The sequence below is a fragment of the Rosa chinensis genome, chromosome 7 (genome assembly GCF_002994745.2).
Source record: "Rosa chinensis cultivar Old Blush chromosome 7, RchiOBHm-V2, whole genome shotgun sequence".
Classification (NCBI taxonomy): Eukaryota; Viridiplantae; Streptophyta; class Magnoliopsida; order Rosales; family Rosaceae; genus Rosa; species Rosa chinensis.
This window is the reverse complement of record NC_037094.1, coordinates 16,307,928-16,323,677: the sequence shown is the minus strand read 5'-3', so window position 1 is coordinate 16,323,677 and position 15,750 is coordinate 16,307,928. Positions and strand designations below refer to the sequence as shown.

At 36.8% G+C, this 15,750-nt stretch overlaps 1 long non-coding RNA gene and 1 pseudogene across 1 annotated transcript; both read left to right on the top strand.

Annotated features, from left to right (window-relative positions):
- Positions 1-5,692: 5,692 nt before the first annotated feature.
- Positions 5,693-8,992, top strand: LOC112180280 (annotated as a pseudogene).
- A 1,161-nt stretch (positions 8,993-10,153) lies between these two features.
- LOC121050759 lies at positions 10,154-11,570 on the top strand. Its single transcript, XR_005803797.1, has 3 exons — positions 10,154-10,201; positions 10,794-10,871; positions 11,268-11,570. It is a non-coding gene; the product is annotated as an uncharacterized LOC121050759 (long non-coding RNA).
- Positions 11,571-15,750: the final 4,180 nt, after the last annotated feature.

Sequence of the window (15,750 nt, the reverse complement as noted above, 5' to 3'; positions counted from 1 at the left end):
AAATAAAATTTTGATTAAAGAAAAAAAGAGGAGATTACATCAATTCAAAACGTCTATTGCCCCCAATAGACGCCTATTGCCCCTCAATAGAACTTTTGGTAGCCGGAATGGGAACTAATATTCCTAAAATTAGACAGTTAAAACTTTAATTAAAGAAAAAAAATGAAGAGATTATATAAATTTAAAAACGTCTATTGCCCCCCAATAGCCCTGTATTACCCCCCCAGATAAAACCTTTTTTTTTTTCTTTTTTCTCTCTTTCTGGGCTTTCTGCCCCATTTTACCTTTAAAAAAAAAAAAAAAAGAGGCAGAAACAACATTTTCGTGAGCTCCGATCCGGAGCAAAGCACGGACCAGAAACCCTAAACCCGACCCAATCCCCCACCACTCTCCTCCATCTGGCTTTCAACCAGGACCACACCTGCTTCTCCGCAGCCACCGACTCAGGCTTCCGCGTCTACACCTGTGACCCCTCTGATCCACAACACAGCTTCAGATTCGTCCAGGTGCTCTTCCACTACCGCTACTTCGTCATCCTCAACGGCGGACCCGACCCGTTCTGCCTACCCAACAAGGTCACGATCTATGACCACTGTCAATCCCACTGCCTCAACGAGCTATTCTGATGACTTGACTGGGCCGCCTTCCATTCTGATAACATGAGGAACTGTTTCTCAGAGAGAGAGAGAGTGTGTGTGTGTGTGTGAGTGAGTGAGTGGCCAGTGATTTTGCACAGAGAGAGGGGAGAGAGATGAGAGAGTGGCATAGTTTGAGATTGTTTAATTAGGCTGAGGGTATATTTGTCATTGTACTATAAATTAGGTTAGTGGAAATAAAAATCTGTTGCTGGGATAAGTGGGATAAATTTAGCTTATTTTGGTGTTTTGGGTCAAGGACCTATACAAAAATGTGGACCCTATAGACAGATGACATTGGGCACATACATGTGGATGATATGCTCACTCGTGGTCTAGCCAACAATGGAAAACTCAAAACTCAATAATAGAAAATTAAAGGGTAAATATCATAAATGGTCACTAAACTATAACTTGATCGACATTTCAGTCACTCAACTTTTGAAAATATCACCTTAGTCACTCAACTTAGAAATCGTCTGTCACTTTAGTCATTGTGTCTATATCCGTCAATTTAATATGTTAAAATCTCATAAGTACGTATGTATTATCTCAAGGATATTTTGGTCAAATTACTAACAAATAAAACTTTCCCTTTTTTTCTTCTCTTTTCTTTTTGTGCTCTAGATCTGTTTCTTTCTCGGATTCGGCTTCTCTTCTATAACAAGCAGTGCTAGGATTTGCTTGGACTTTAATACCAAGCTGTCACGTCATTTATAAGCAATCCAATGGACTACAATTAAAAAACTCCAAAACCCGAATTTTATACCGCCACACCAAATCAGCCATAGACAACCCAATTCTCTTCTCTCTCTTTTCTGGTTTTCTCTTTTCCGATTCCAGATGCAAGCTTGCAGCCACTTGCTCATATATATTAGAGATGGCATCATCAACTCAAATATGTTGGGCTCTCTATCACTTTTACTTTTGTAAAGATTACTCTTTTCTTTTGAAATTAATTGCAAATATTTTGGTTTTCATGACTCGAATCAAAGAAAACTCTAGTTTGGATCCATGGTTTCTCTTTTGTGAAACATAATAGAAACTCTATTTTGATAATGGGTTTTATTTTTATTAGTTTCAGGCACATTTCAAAATTATATGGGCTGCATTTGATGTGGGAAACCCCAAATGATTAGTTTTGGGCAACAAATGACCCTCCACTTCTCTGTGTGTGTTTCCTATTCTCTAATGGTCTATCTCAATGTGAGTGAGGTGAACATCTCATATTACTAGTGGTCTATCAGCATTCTTTGTTCATACAAGATATATCTGGGATTTGAAGCCACTTAACTTCAAGCATAACCATGATTGCAGTCGATTGGACGTTGGTTTACAATTGGTTTTCTCAAATATATTACATTGGATCCTTGAGACTGACAATCTCGATCGTCTTTTGTCGTTTAATAACGACATAGAGATGGCTAAATGAGTCAAAGCTGGAATTGGACTTGTACTTGTGTTGTTATGTTATAGAAGCCATGGAGGTTGAGAGAGAGAAAGAGATTGATATGCCATGTGTGGTCTATGGTTTGTGTTTTGGAGACTTTAAATGATGGCCCTTGGATTGATTTTAAATGACGTGTCAGCTTGGTACTAAAGTCCAATCAGATCCTAGCACTTCTTGTTATAGCAGAGAAGCCGAATCCTTCTTTCTCTCCCCGTCCTCTCTGATCTGTTCATCAAGCCATTGACCAAATTTTCAAAAATCCTTACATGATCATTATTAGATCAAATTATCAGATCCAAATAAATGGCATCAAGAGGAAGAATCTAAATATTCACTGGAGTATACACCAAATAATCCAAAAACTCAACCAATCTGGTAAGAGAATCATACTGTCAATCTGATAAATTTGGTAATATGGTAAGCGAATCATACTGCCAATCTTGTAAATCCACTAACAGCGCAGAAAATTGATGAGAATTAGAAGGCCAGGTTGAAGAGGGACTTGGTCTTAGTGAGCATGTCTGAGATGGTGATTGGGGTTATTTTGAATTGTGGTTGTAATTGTTCATCTGCCTTATCTTTTTTTTTGGGAGAGACAGGAAGAGGTCTAGAAAGAGATGTGCTTGTGGAGAGAAAGGATGAAAACCTTATATTTGCCATGTAATAGCTAAAAGAAACTTGGGACAAAGGGTGAGTGCAGAATCAGTAGATGATGAAACTTGAGTAAAATACTAAAATTCATTCCCAAATTAAAGCAATCAACAAGATCTGAAGGCCATAAAGAAAAGAGAAAGAAAGAAGAAAAAAAAAAACGTTTCATTGATAAGCAAACCAAGATTACGAGATTCAATGGGAGAGAGGAAAATCAATCATATGACTCATATATGAGTTTTTCTTCTTTGCGGAAAGGAAAAAAAAAACTCAAAGATCACTATGCCAAAAAACGTATCAGACGACAGATAGAAACTGTTGTCTCATTTGGAGTGCCACCGTTGTAGAGTGAGCCGTTGTCTATTGAAAATTCAGACAACGGTGGAACACAATTGTCTGATAAACAAACAGGCAACGGGTATGTAGTATAACTGTTGTGTGATGGCTCGACAGATGCCATGCACAGCTGCGCAACAGTTGAAGCGCTTCCTTCAGAAAACAGTGCTTGGTTTCAAGCTGTTGTATGTTAACCATATCAGACAACATATTTTTATTTTTTGTGTTGTCTGATTGATCCTCAAACTTCAGTGCTTGGACTATCACTACTACAGAAAATGAATCACACGACACCTCTCATACGACGTAACACTATAAACCGTGGTGTGAATAATTTCTCATTATTGAGACGACGGTTGTAAAATTTCCGTCTTCTAATATGAATTCAACCAACGGGTGTTTTTCATGTTGGAATTATGTATTGCTTCAGAAGACGTTTATAAATGGAAGCGTGGTGTGAGGTTAAATTGTTATAGAGGCGGCAAGTTTCGCACTAATTGACATCATTTAAATTTCCTCAGCATGTTGTGTTTATATGACGGTTTCTTTAAAACTGTGGTGTGAATCAGTAGATTTGCAAGTCAAAACATGTTGACCGACATTCCCTCCAACATTTCCCACCACTCCCCCCCCCCAAAAATTTATTTCCCTCTCACCAGTCACCTGCCAGCATGAGGAAGCAAAATTGAAAATTTTCAAGCGGGCATTCAGACAACAGATATGAAAAACCATTGTCTGAGGAGCCTTTGAGGGCTTGTCCATGAATTAAACGAAGGCTTCTTAATACTTTCAAAACCACGCCACCTAGCCTATACTTCATTTTGGGAACGAAAGAATTGACAAAACCCAACCTTATCTCCTTGAGAAACCCTTTCTTCGACAGACCTTGAGTCCTCGACCCTCTCCCTCTTCTCTTCTTCGACACAACTCTCCCTCCCTCTTCTTGACAAGCCCCAACCTTATCTCCTCCACAGACCCCGATCTATCTTTTCTCTGACAAGCCCCAACAGAGCTCTCCCTCTTCGACAAACCCCGACAAAAACCATCTTTGCCTTGATTTGGGAAATAGTGAAGGGAAGAAAACTTAATGGCTAGCCTCTAAGAAGTCTTAGAGCACCAAAGAGAGAGAAAGAGAGCGATTTTTCGTTTCTAGGGTTTATTCTGCTCGATCAATGTAAGTTCCAAAGATGCAGAAGCTATGGTTTCCGAGCATGAGGAGCTTGGATCAGTTCAAGTCCCTCTCCAAATCGGTCTCAGGAGGACCTCTAAAAGACCTTCGCCTATTCTTCACGTCCGCTGGAATCGACCTTGTTGAGATGCTTGGCAAATTTGAAGCTCACCGCAGGGTCTGATTGATTGAAATTTCTCAGTTTTCTAGTTGATTTCATTGGTGATTTTGAATTTCTATGATGATTTCTTGTTCGTTCTCTTCCTTTGCAGAGAAATTGGTGAAGGAGCAAGCTTGTGTGAAAACAGATCTAGAAATGGCAGTACTCTATCTCTCAATCGATCTATTCTGGGTTTACAATCGATCTGTGTCTCACTCTTTCATTAATTTCTGGGTTTTCAATTTAAGTATCGGGCTCGTGGTCAACTGGTCTTGCTCTTGGAGTCTTGGTTAGATTCAGAAATTTTCAAGCTTGGGTAAGTTGCTGCTTTACTCTTGATTAAATGAATGAATGTTCAAATTGCTCTTGCTGCCTTGCTGTTGGTTCGATTTCATTATGTCAGTTCCAATTGGTTTGGATGTTGAGTCCTAGTTCTTTCACTTATCAAGTTGTGCTTGCGTCTTTGCAGATACAAGAGTATGTTGAAGCTGCAAGCTTCTGTCAATTCTGGAGGTAAGGAACAGAAAATTAATGTTTTGATTTATGAATAATTTTCAGATGGGTTTGTTTTGATTTTTGTTGTGTTCTTGATTTTATTTGGTCATTTTTGTTTCCTGGTGGGTTTTTGGGAGAGAAGGGGCTTTTGGATGGCCAGTTTTACAGCTTTAACAGCTTCAAGATGAGAGCAACCCAGATTTTGTTGTGGAAGTGGTGTCTCTGTTTTTTGATAATTCTGAGAAGCTTCTCAATTATATCACCAGAGCTCTGTGAGGCCCCTAGATTTTTCTTTTTCAGTCTGTCTTTATATCTTTTGGATTAGGTTGCTTTGTTTTGTGCTGATGCTTTGCTTTTGGATACTTCGATTTTGTTGTTCATGAGGTTTTCCCTTTTTTGTTTTCATTGCACAGAGTGCAACCAAGTGTAGACTTCAGAAAAATTGGTGCCCATATGTTCACCAGTTCAAAGGTAGCAGCTCCAAGTACACATATAATTCCTTTTTTTTTTCCTTTTTCTTTTTCTTTTTTCTCTTAAATAGAAAATTACATAAAGTAATGTCAATTACTCAGTCTCTGTCTCTCTAAATGTAGATATACATAGAATGTGTACTTATGGTTTTATGATTCTCAAATGGATTGATTTGGTTTTTTTTTTTTTAATGGTTTTATCTTCTCATTTATTTTGTGGGGTTAACTTTTGACCTCACAAATCAAAGATCAGAAATCTCAATCCAAAGTCAAAACTCAGACTCCCGAGTTGGTTGAGATCTACAGAGAGCACCAAAATATCTAAAAATGCCGAGCGGGTGTGAGATCTGCTGCGAGATTGTGCTCGCCGTCTTGCTCCCTCCCTTGGGGGTTTGCCCCAGCCACGGTTGCTGCACCGTAAGTCTTATATATGCCATTACATTCTGTTTTCTTAGACCCTTGAGTTTGTGAAAAACTGAGGCTAAATTTTGGTGGGTACTGTTGGATTTGCAGGTTGAGTTTCTGATATGCTTGTTGTTGACTTGTCTGGGTTACCTTCCGGGAATCATCTCGCGCTCTACATCATCGTGTTTGCTAATCGCGATGCTACTTTGACGAACACCGCCGTCCCCTCTACGCACCTGCTTATTCTGGTTAAATTGTGTTGTTCAGTAATTTAATTTTCAATGTGTTTTATGGGTTCGATTCCAAATTCGCCTTTCTGGGTTGTTAAAGGGGATGATGCTTTTGCTTTTGTTTAATGTATCTTATTTTCAATAAACAAATCTGAGTGTGTGTAATCTGATTTTATTTGGATTAATAATTTTGACGACATGCAATTGAATATTGATGATTTTGAGTTTAGGTGGATAATATATTATTGTGTTCACATGAGAGAAGTGATGTCGCTTTTGGGAGCGCATAATTTAACCCTGAAATATCGTTAGTAGTATAAGCAAATAGGGATCGTTCTATCCGGGGATTGAGGGTACACTTGTAATTGTGAAACAAATAAAGAAAAGTATTATTTACAAAAATAAAATAAAGAATATAAATATATACAATTGTATAAACAGATAAAGAATTAAAATAATAAAGTATTATTTACAAAAATAAAATAAAGAATAGAAATATATACAAGTAACAAAATAAAAAGGGAGGGGGGTTTAAGAATTATAGAATTGAAAATTAAGATAAATAAAATAAAGAAAATGTAAAAACATATATACAAGGGTGGATCACAAGGAACAAAGATCAAAACCACATCCATATGCAAGAAATCCAATTACAATTCCTATAGTTGATTTTAAATGTCATGAGAGAGGAGTTGATCATGTGAAACATTCGAAAGCAAATGATTTCCCATATTTTACTTTTCAATGCTAATTAACCTAAGCGAAAGCACCTAGATTAATCCTATCAAACATGCAATCAAGCCCTAGAAAGCTAGTCAATCATGACATGTTCAACGCATTAGACATAGAGAAAGGCTATCAACTCAAGTGTACAACTTAGTATGGAAAAGTCCACCTAATTGCAATCCTCTTTAATTAAATTCGGTCTTTGCACAAAACCTTTACTACTTTGATTCAAGTTTACACAAAACGAAAAGTCGATTTCATGTTCTTAAACCTAGCACCAATTATATCAAAACCCTAAGTGTTTGCAACCACATAAGATTAAAATACAAAAGTTTTCTATCATGCAAATTTAATTAAACAAACCCACATAAGCAACATAAAAATCAACATATAGAAATCACAACTTTATCTCAAAACATATAAACGGGCTTTAAACTTTGCCCTTAACATTATTTGTTAACTAGAATTCATAGTTCTACAAATCTAAACAAAGAAAACCAAAAGAAATTACAAGGAAAAAGATAGAATTACACCATGAAGGGAGTGGATGATGAAGAGCTTGAGACGTTGATCTTGAATCTTTAAAGCAAGACTTCACTATCACGGCACAAGGTGGATGATGACGGCTAGGAGGCTTCATGGCTTCTTCTTCTCTTCTTCACTTGAAAATGCAAAACTAAGAACTAGAGAATGGAAAAGGAAAATGGAAAGGAAATGGAGAGACAAAGAAGATGGAATGGATGAAGGAATTTGTGGGAAAATGGAAAGGAAATGGAGAGACAAAGAAGATGAGATGGATGAAGGAAGATGTGACTAAGGAAAATGGAGAGGAAATGGTGAGACAAGGAGATGAAATGGATGAAGGAATGTGTTTTAGAATGAGAGGAGAAGGTGTTTATATAGGGAAGAAAAAGAAGAGTGAAATGATGAGTGGAAGAAAAATAATGAAAGTGGAGTATGAAAGTGATTTGTAAAATATGGAAAAGAAAGAGAAATGATGAAATGAAAGCAAAGCATGAAGGTGCAGCAACATGGAAGTGATGATGATCTATTAAAGAGATTGTAGAAAAAATATATCCAAGGAAAAAGAGAAAAGCATCTAGCTTTCTTCATGTGGGTGGGAAACATGAATATGTGGTGTTGAGCTGTTTTCAGGTCAGTTTCTTCCCCTTTATTACTTCAATTATTTCTCCAACAAGACTTCATTATATTCCTTCGACTTCTTCATATGAAATGTTCCACTATGAGTGTAGATCATCCTAACAAATTTTCAGAGCTTCAATCCATGTGGTTGGGCCGGAAATGCTGCTGGACCTCTTACAGGTCCAGTTTTCCGGTTTTGCTTCTGTAGAAAATTGGGCTGATTGTTTGAAGGCCTTCCACTCATATTTTTCTCTGGTACTCTTCATAAGAAATGATCCTTTGGGTGTCTAGAATGGATCTGGAAGGTTTCAGCTCATTTGAAGTTCATTTGGTCAGGCGGCCGCTCCTTCTTCTTTGCTTGGCTTGGTTTCTCCTAGCCGGAGTAGGAATATGTGTAAAATTGATCTTTTAGTACATTTCCATTTTTCTCCATCATTTCCAGGTAATTATGGACCTAACGCTCATTTCACCTTCATTTACTCCAATGTACCTAAAAATAGAAATTGAATTAAAAATCGATTCAGTTAAGGAATTAACTAAGCAAAATGTGAGGAATTAACTATTAAAATATCACATTAAAATGCTCCTATCAAGAAGCTTGATTCTTTCTGTTCATTCTCAATTGCTTGATTCTTTTTTGTTTTTTTTTTTGTGGGGTTAACTTTTGACCTCATTCAACATCAAGAATGAGAAATAACAGTAGATGTATGTCTGGTTTTATATGAATTGTCTTTCAAGGTATGAGCACCAAATTTTTTCCGCTTATGCTGAATAATGAATTAGAAATACATGAATGAAGGTGTGATGCTGCGATACTAATAATTGAGTGGCGGTAAGTGATCTTAATTAGCTGTCCTCCACCTATGTTGCAGGTTATCCCACGACAGCTATGTGACAATGCGGGATTCGACACGACTGATATGCTAAACAAACTAAGACAGAAACACTCGACAGGTAAGCTCTCATTTTGTTTAGAATTTTCTATTTTGTTTAATTAATAATTTTCTTTGGATAGCAAATACAATCATTTATTTATTCAATTTGCTATATATTACTCTTATTACTGAAAAAAAGGATTCAGTTCGTATTGGAGTGTTCTTGAAATGATGGAAGCTTGTACCGATAAAGAAGAGGCCTTTAGAGCTGGGTATCTGAAAACAGACCAGCAGTTCTTGAAACAGGCCTTTAGAGCTGGGTAACTGAAAACAGACTAGGAGTTCTTGAAACAGGTAATTGCAATTCTGAATTCTCTAGCATCGTTAATGCCTAGCTGTGTATCACACAACTTAAGTCCAATTGCTTCGAAAATATTATTCATGCATAAAGTTGGTGTTGGTTGGTTGATTCATTATTCTCTTTCGTGACCTCTGTATTATGAACCTGTTGAACAAGATATGGATTTTGTTGTCTTGGCTTTGGATGGACTGTGGGAAAAGGTAAATGAAGTTTTCGTCCATGACAAATCCATGGAAAATATCTCAAAATTGGGGCAGATCTGGCAATCATTTCTTGTTCTCTCGTTGCTTGTTTCACCACCTGCGTGTGCATTCTTATCTAGACCTGTCCTAGGTCCATCTTAATGCATTGAATTTCCTTTTCAATAGATTTGCTGATATTCTTGTGAGGCACTGGAATGGCATCGGTCATATCACTCGTATCAAAATGTGTGTATATATCATATATTATATAGGCTTAGTTCCCTAGGCTTAGTACTTCTTGTGGATCTTGAATTGTGGAAATCTGAAACCAGAATAGAAGGAAACCATCTTTGTGCACATTCACTACACACACATATATATGCTGCATCATACATATATCTCATATATAAATAATTGTAAGTAACTCTACGTGAACATTAGAACCTATGTTTTTCATATTAATTATCATGGAAACTAATAGTCTGTGAACATTAGAACCTATGTTTTTCAATTTTGATTTAATTAGTTTGTTTTTACTGTCATTTGTCTATGTTTTATTTGCTCAAGAAAGGAAGTTTAAGTTTTTTACTTCTGTTTGATTTTTTTGGTTTGGCTTTTGGTATGAAATGGTAGTACGTAGTAGGGTAACTAATTCAAATGGTTTTAATACAATCTTGGACTATATGTTGATTGGGGGATATAGGCATAATTGGGACCTGGTAAATACTTGGACTATATGCTAGATAAATAGCTTATGTAGGTTTCTCTTTGTTATTTTTTTTCCCATCTGTACAACTTTGATATTAAGATTGTTTAACTGTTAATATGTTTCCAGGTGTGGGATGCAACTGCAGTTGATCCTAAATTGCAGGTCTTTTTGAAATCGAACAAGAATTTCTTACACATTGAATCTGGTAATTAAATCTACCTAGCTTTTCTAATTCTACTCTGGTTTAGATTAATCAGTGGTTCATGAATTATGAGATTCTGAGTGCATAACATGTTCACAAAGTCATCGAAATGTAGTACATAGAATTAAAAATGCAGAATAATATGGGAATATAGGAATGCTAAATTAACACTTTCTCTAAGCCGTGGTCGTCCTCTACTACTAACTTTCTTCCAGTTTTATTTGACAAAAGAACATAAACCTGCTCACCTGCAGTTCTAGGTATTCTGTGAACAAATTGAAATGCCAGAAATTTCTTACTAGTAATAGGTGTTTGGCAAAAGTCACCCTTGATTGATTTATCTTCATATGTATCTGCTAGTGTTGATTGGGGAATATAGGCATAACTAAGGCCATATTTGGGGATATACTTACCATGTTGTACACATTTTATTCATTTTAAAGGTACCAATGTATCTGCTTTGAACTTTCAGAGGCCATCCCATAATGCTTAGTGCTTTGGACTTCATCTATAATTTTAATATAGTAGACTGCTGATTTGAGTAAAAAAACTATACCATTACTGGTATCTCATTGAGACTTGATTGATTTTGCAGGGTAAACATGGTATCAAGAAACAACTGTTTCAACTTCTTGATTTCATTGCTGCAACTGGTACTGAGAAAATTAGACAGGTAAATTGGTCATGAGGTTTTTTATTTGGATTATTTTTTGAGCACTGCACATAAGTGCACCTTTTACTATCAATGAGAACTCTGACTCTTATGTTCATACTGATACAGAGACGTTCCTCAATAGGATAGTTCCTGATATCTCTATATTACGGATATTCAAATGTTGATTTCATATTGTTGTCTTGCGAAGGCTGGCACTAGTTTATTTTCCTGTCTTTTGGATTATCACAAGTTAAAAATTTTTGTAGATCAGTGCATACCACATTGTTTCTTAATCTATAGATGCACAATTCCAGCAATCTACATTGCTATGAGAACCTTGGTGGTAAAAGGAAAATGTGACAATTAAGTATTCTTTTGAGGCATGAAGTTTGATGTGGTGGTTTTGTTCTGCAGGGAGAAGTGGAAACCTATCTTTAAAAAGCAAATTTCTTGCCAAGTTTGTCGTGGTGGTTTTGTTCTAAAAACAATGATCCAGCTTTGAAGGCTTCTTATAAACTGGACAATCATGTGGAACATGGAGCAGTGACGAAAGCTTTTGAAGTGATAGAGAGAAATTTGTTTAGCTAGAAGTTGGTCTTTTTTGGGTTGGCCTTAATTGCAGTTCTCCTATAGATGTGATTATGTGACATTTTTAGGTACATTTCTGGATGTATTTTGCTATAAGAGTTTCAAAGATGTGATCCCTTATTTTGTGGATACATCGGATCCATTTAGATTGCTATGGGATTATAACAGCTTTCTATTATGAATAAATTACTATTCTTTTGGTCATTTTTGCTTCTAGAATCTGAATTTTGCCATTACAACAATAGTAGGAAAATATGTCATCTGATGAGGTTTTTTGGGTACCATCAAACAAAATTTCTACAATTCAGACGACGGTTTGTATTGATATCATGGTCTCAAATGTCATGGTACAACAGTTCGAGTTATATGTGTCGTGTGAAAGCACACTTGCACTGAATTTTTAAGTCATTACACCACATTTTATGCTGGAAGAACTGTCGTGTGTATACAATTTACACAACGTCTTCAAAATAAAAACTGACTTCTAAACAACAAAGAGACAAGAGTGGATTCCTAAAAACCGTGGTATGAGTGGAAGTCACACCACGCTGGAATCCTAAAACCGTGGTATGAGTGGAAGTTACACCACGCTGGAATCCTAAAACAGTGGTATGAGTAGAAGTCACACCACGACATATTTCTATCGACAGCATGTCGGCAGATCTGTCGGTCCATCAGACGACGGAGTCAGCTGCAAACCGTCATCCCAATGATCGGTATACGACGGTTGAAAACCGTCGTCTGACAGCGTTTCATCAGACGACGCCTCGATAGACCACGGAAATGCAAAACGTGAGACGACAGTTTTAAACCGTCGTGTGAAGCCTTTTGTGTAGTAGTGTATATCTGTTGTATGAACAACATTTGGGACAACGGAGTTCAATTGCAATTGTTGTCTGATTTAGTTTTTGGACAACAGAGTTCAATTGCTTTTGTTGTATGATTAATGTTTAGGACAACTGAGTTTAGTTGCTTCTGTTGTGTGAGTAGAAATTAGAATACATTGATTTGTTAAAAACCGATGTGTGATATGAATGATGGCAATCAGTTTCTGCCCCATTTTCGGCCATTTAGACAACGAGCAATCGACATTATATATATTCTGTTGTGTGATCATTTGAACATCCCATTCATGAATTAGATTGTGCATTCATTTCATCTATTTACCAAATGAACAGTACTCCATCAAACATGAATATTGGAAACCATCAAATGAGTAATCTAACCAATACTTTAAACTTCAAAAGCAAAAGAGATGCATTTCCAAATAAGAAAGCCAACATTTTAAACAAGAAAAGCATTCTAGTGCATGCCCATCTACTTGGGACATCAAAAAGCTGATACACATATGTATTGTTCCAAAACATGCCACATGGTGCATGACAATGTACCAGCAGAGAAGCACAAAAAAGATGCTTTCCTTATCAAAATTGTACCAGTAACAAGTGCGCTACTTCAAGGCTCATGCACATATGTGTTGACAACAAACTTCCCCCACTCATTTCGCACTTGATCAATATCTGCTTAGGTGTATTGGCTGCTGCCTCTTCTCTCCCACTGAAATCAGTTGATTATATTAAAAGGATTAGTAACCAAACTTTTTGGTGAATAAGGCATGGATATAATAACAAAGTTTTGAGAAATTGAGTGAAGTGACTATATTTATAGTTATATATATATATATATATATATATATGTCGATACCTTCATAGGAAACAATGACATGTCTTTATTCTCAATGATATCTCTCATGTATTGCATGATAAAGTATCCACACTCCTTGTTTCTAGGTTGGGGAGGAATGCCCTAAACACAATCAAATGACTCAAGAAGTGAAATCGGACAAACTGAAATATTGTTTTCTGAAAATCAGAAGTAGTGAAGCTTACAGCCAAAATTTTCCATTGGACTGAACTCCGGCCTTGCCTTTTTCTTTTCAGCATTATACATACGCATAGCACTACACCAAAACAACAATATAATCGATGATGTACCATATAGGAAAGGAAGCAACAAGTGTATTCAACAGATTTTATAAAATTGAGGCATGTGTGATCAATATGTAAACCAGCGACTTACGTTTCCACGATAGACATTCAATCTCCTGTGGGTAAGCATCTTTTTAGCGGGTCCACAAAATAGGCGATTTGTTTGTCCTGATCAACAAGTGTCAAAGTCCAATGATCACTACATTCATGCAAAATGTCATATATCCTGAACACTAAATATTTTTGTTCAGACACAAGTTACTTATGAAAGTTTGCAAACCTTCGTGAACTTACCCCGAGTTAAATGGCAACAAGAACATCTGTCCTGGTTGAGCAGTTGCAAGCCTATGTTTGATGTGTTGGGCCTTGACAGTTCCATTCCCACACCCCACAGCACCAACAAGTGAAGGGTCACCAAATGCAACTATGTCAAGCATTTTATAAGCCTTCAACTGATCATAGAGGTACCTGATAACAAACATTTACACCAAGTCAGTAAGTATCAGCAACTGCATTTCTTATCAAGGCATTGGGGAGAAAGAAAAAAAAAAAAAAATATATATATATATATATATATATAATAATAGTACTGCATATTTTCTACCTCTGGTACACTACAATGCAAGTTCTAGTTAATTCCCTCATGCTTGCCAGTCGCCGAACATCTTTTCCCAATATATAAGTCTTGCGAGAAAATCCAAACACTTCAGGCCCCATGTAGAAGCTGATTGTATGCCCATCTTTGAATGCATCTTCACCCCACAAACATAACATCTTCAATGAAGCTGGTAATGATGGTGCCAATTTAGCCAAGCCAAATCCAATCTACGTGTCCTCTTCCCCTATCTCTTTCCTTTTCTTCTTCTTCTTTTCAGCACTATCCTTGGGAGGTTTCTACAATAAGAAAATAAATGTGAGTTATATATCATAAATATATGCTGCATATCTAAAGGTATGTGAATTTCTATAAACAATTGAATGTTACCAAAGTATCTATAGATTGAATTAGACTGAGTTTTTACCTTGAGATGTGATTTTATGACTAGGTGTTTAGGCCATGCTACCCAACTCCCCATAGCCTGCTTCACTATTTCAATTTCATCTTTCACAGGAAATGACACTTTTGCTTTCTCCTCAAGCGCCGCATAGATAGAAACGCGCACATTGTCATCCCCTAGTGGAGTGCCATGAACGAGTTGGGAAGGATCCTCGCACTCCATAACAGTGGCACAAGCAACAATATGTTCAACAGAACCTATTGCCAACTTGCATTCAACCTCAGCTACCTTTGACTACAATGTAGACAAAAAAAACAAGATTTATAGCTGTTTGTTGTTCACCAACAACTATTGTTTCTGCGATTTGCAGCACAACTTTCCAGATTTCAAGTAGACATTCAAAGATACTATTTTCCAGGGTTTCATACTATTCGCAGTTGAAATGAATTGTCAAACAATATGGGGCGTGACAGAAAAGCTAATTACATGATGAATTCTGAAACAGTGCAGTAAGTTAAAAATAGCATAACGGACTCATTTCAACTCCCTTTTTCACGAAACCAAGTTCAAAATGATCATTGAAGATTCGCCTTTAAGCTACCAAAAACTTAGAGTAAAACAAGTACAGTTTTTTTGAAAAATCATGAAATGACCCAATGGTTTAGCTTTGATAATTGAACTTTGATCTTTTCCAGTTCATTATTGGCGTTAAGTAAAACCAAATTACCTTTGATGTGGGTGGACACATTGTCAAATCCACGTATTCTAGCCCCTCCTCATTCTCCGGCTCCTTGGTTAGATTGACATTTTCTTCAACAGCCTTAGTGACATCCTCACGGTTGACAACTACTTTCTTAACCAACTGGGGAAACTCATTACCTCCCTTGGAGCAAGGACGTTTATCCAACCTACCTTCCTTAACCATCTTTGTCCGTTTCCTTTTATGCATGAGGGTTTTTGCTTTCCATTGCTTCAAAAATGCTCCGAATTTTAGTTCCATCCACATTGTGCGCTACTTCTTCCAACGGAGTTTTATCCGATTCTTGAGCAATCTCATCTACTGTCCTTGAGCAACTTCCTTGGCCAGATGCATGTGGCTGAATAGTTACACCTTCTTTTCCATTTACCTTTGCTTCAAGTTCAGCAAACTTGGCTTCCCACATAGCCTGCTCATCTGCAAGTATTTTTTCTTTCGCTTCGTTAATCATCCTCTCCCTTGCCTCTTCTAGTATCTTCTCCCTTGCCTCCTCTACTATCTTCTCTCTCTCCTCTAACAATATTTTCTGCACACTAACTCTGACAGTAACTTCTATGCTCTCCTTT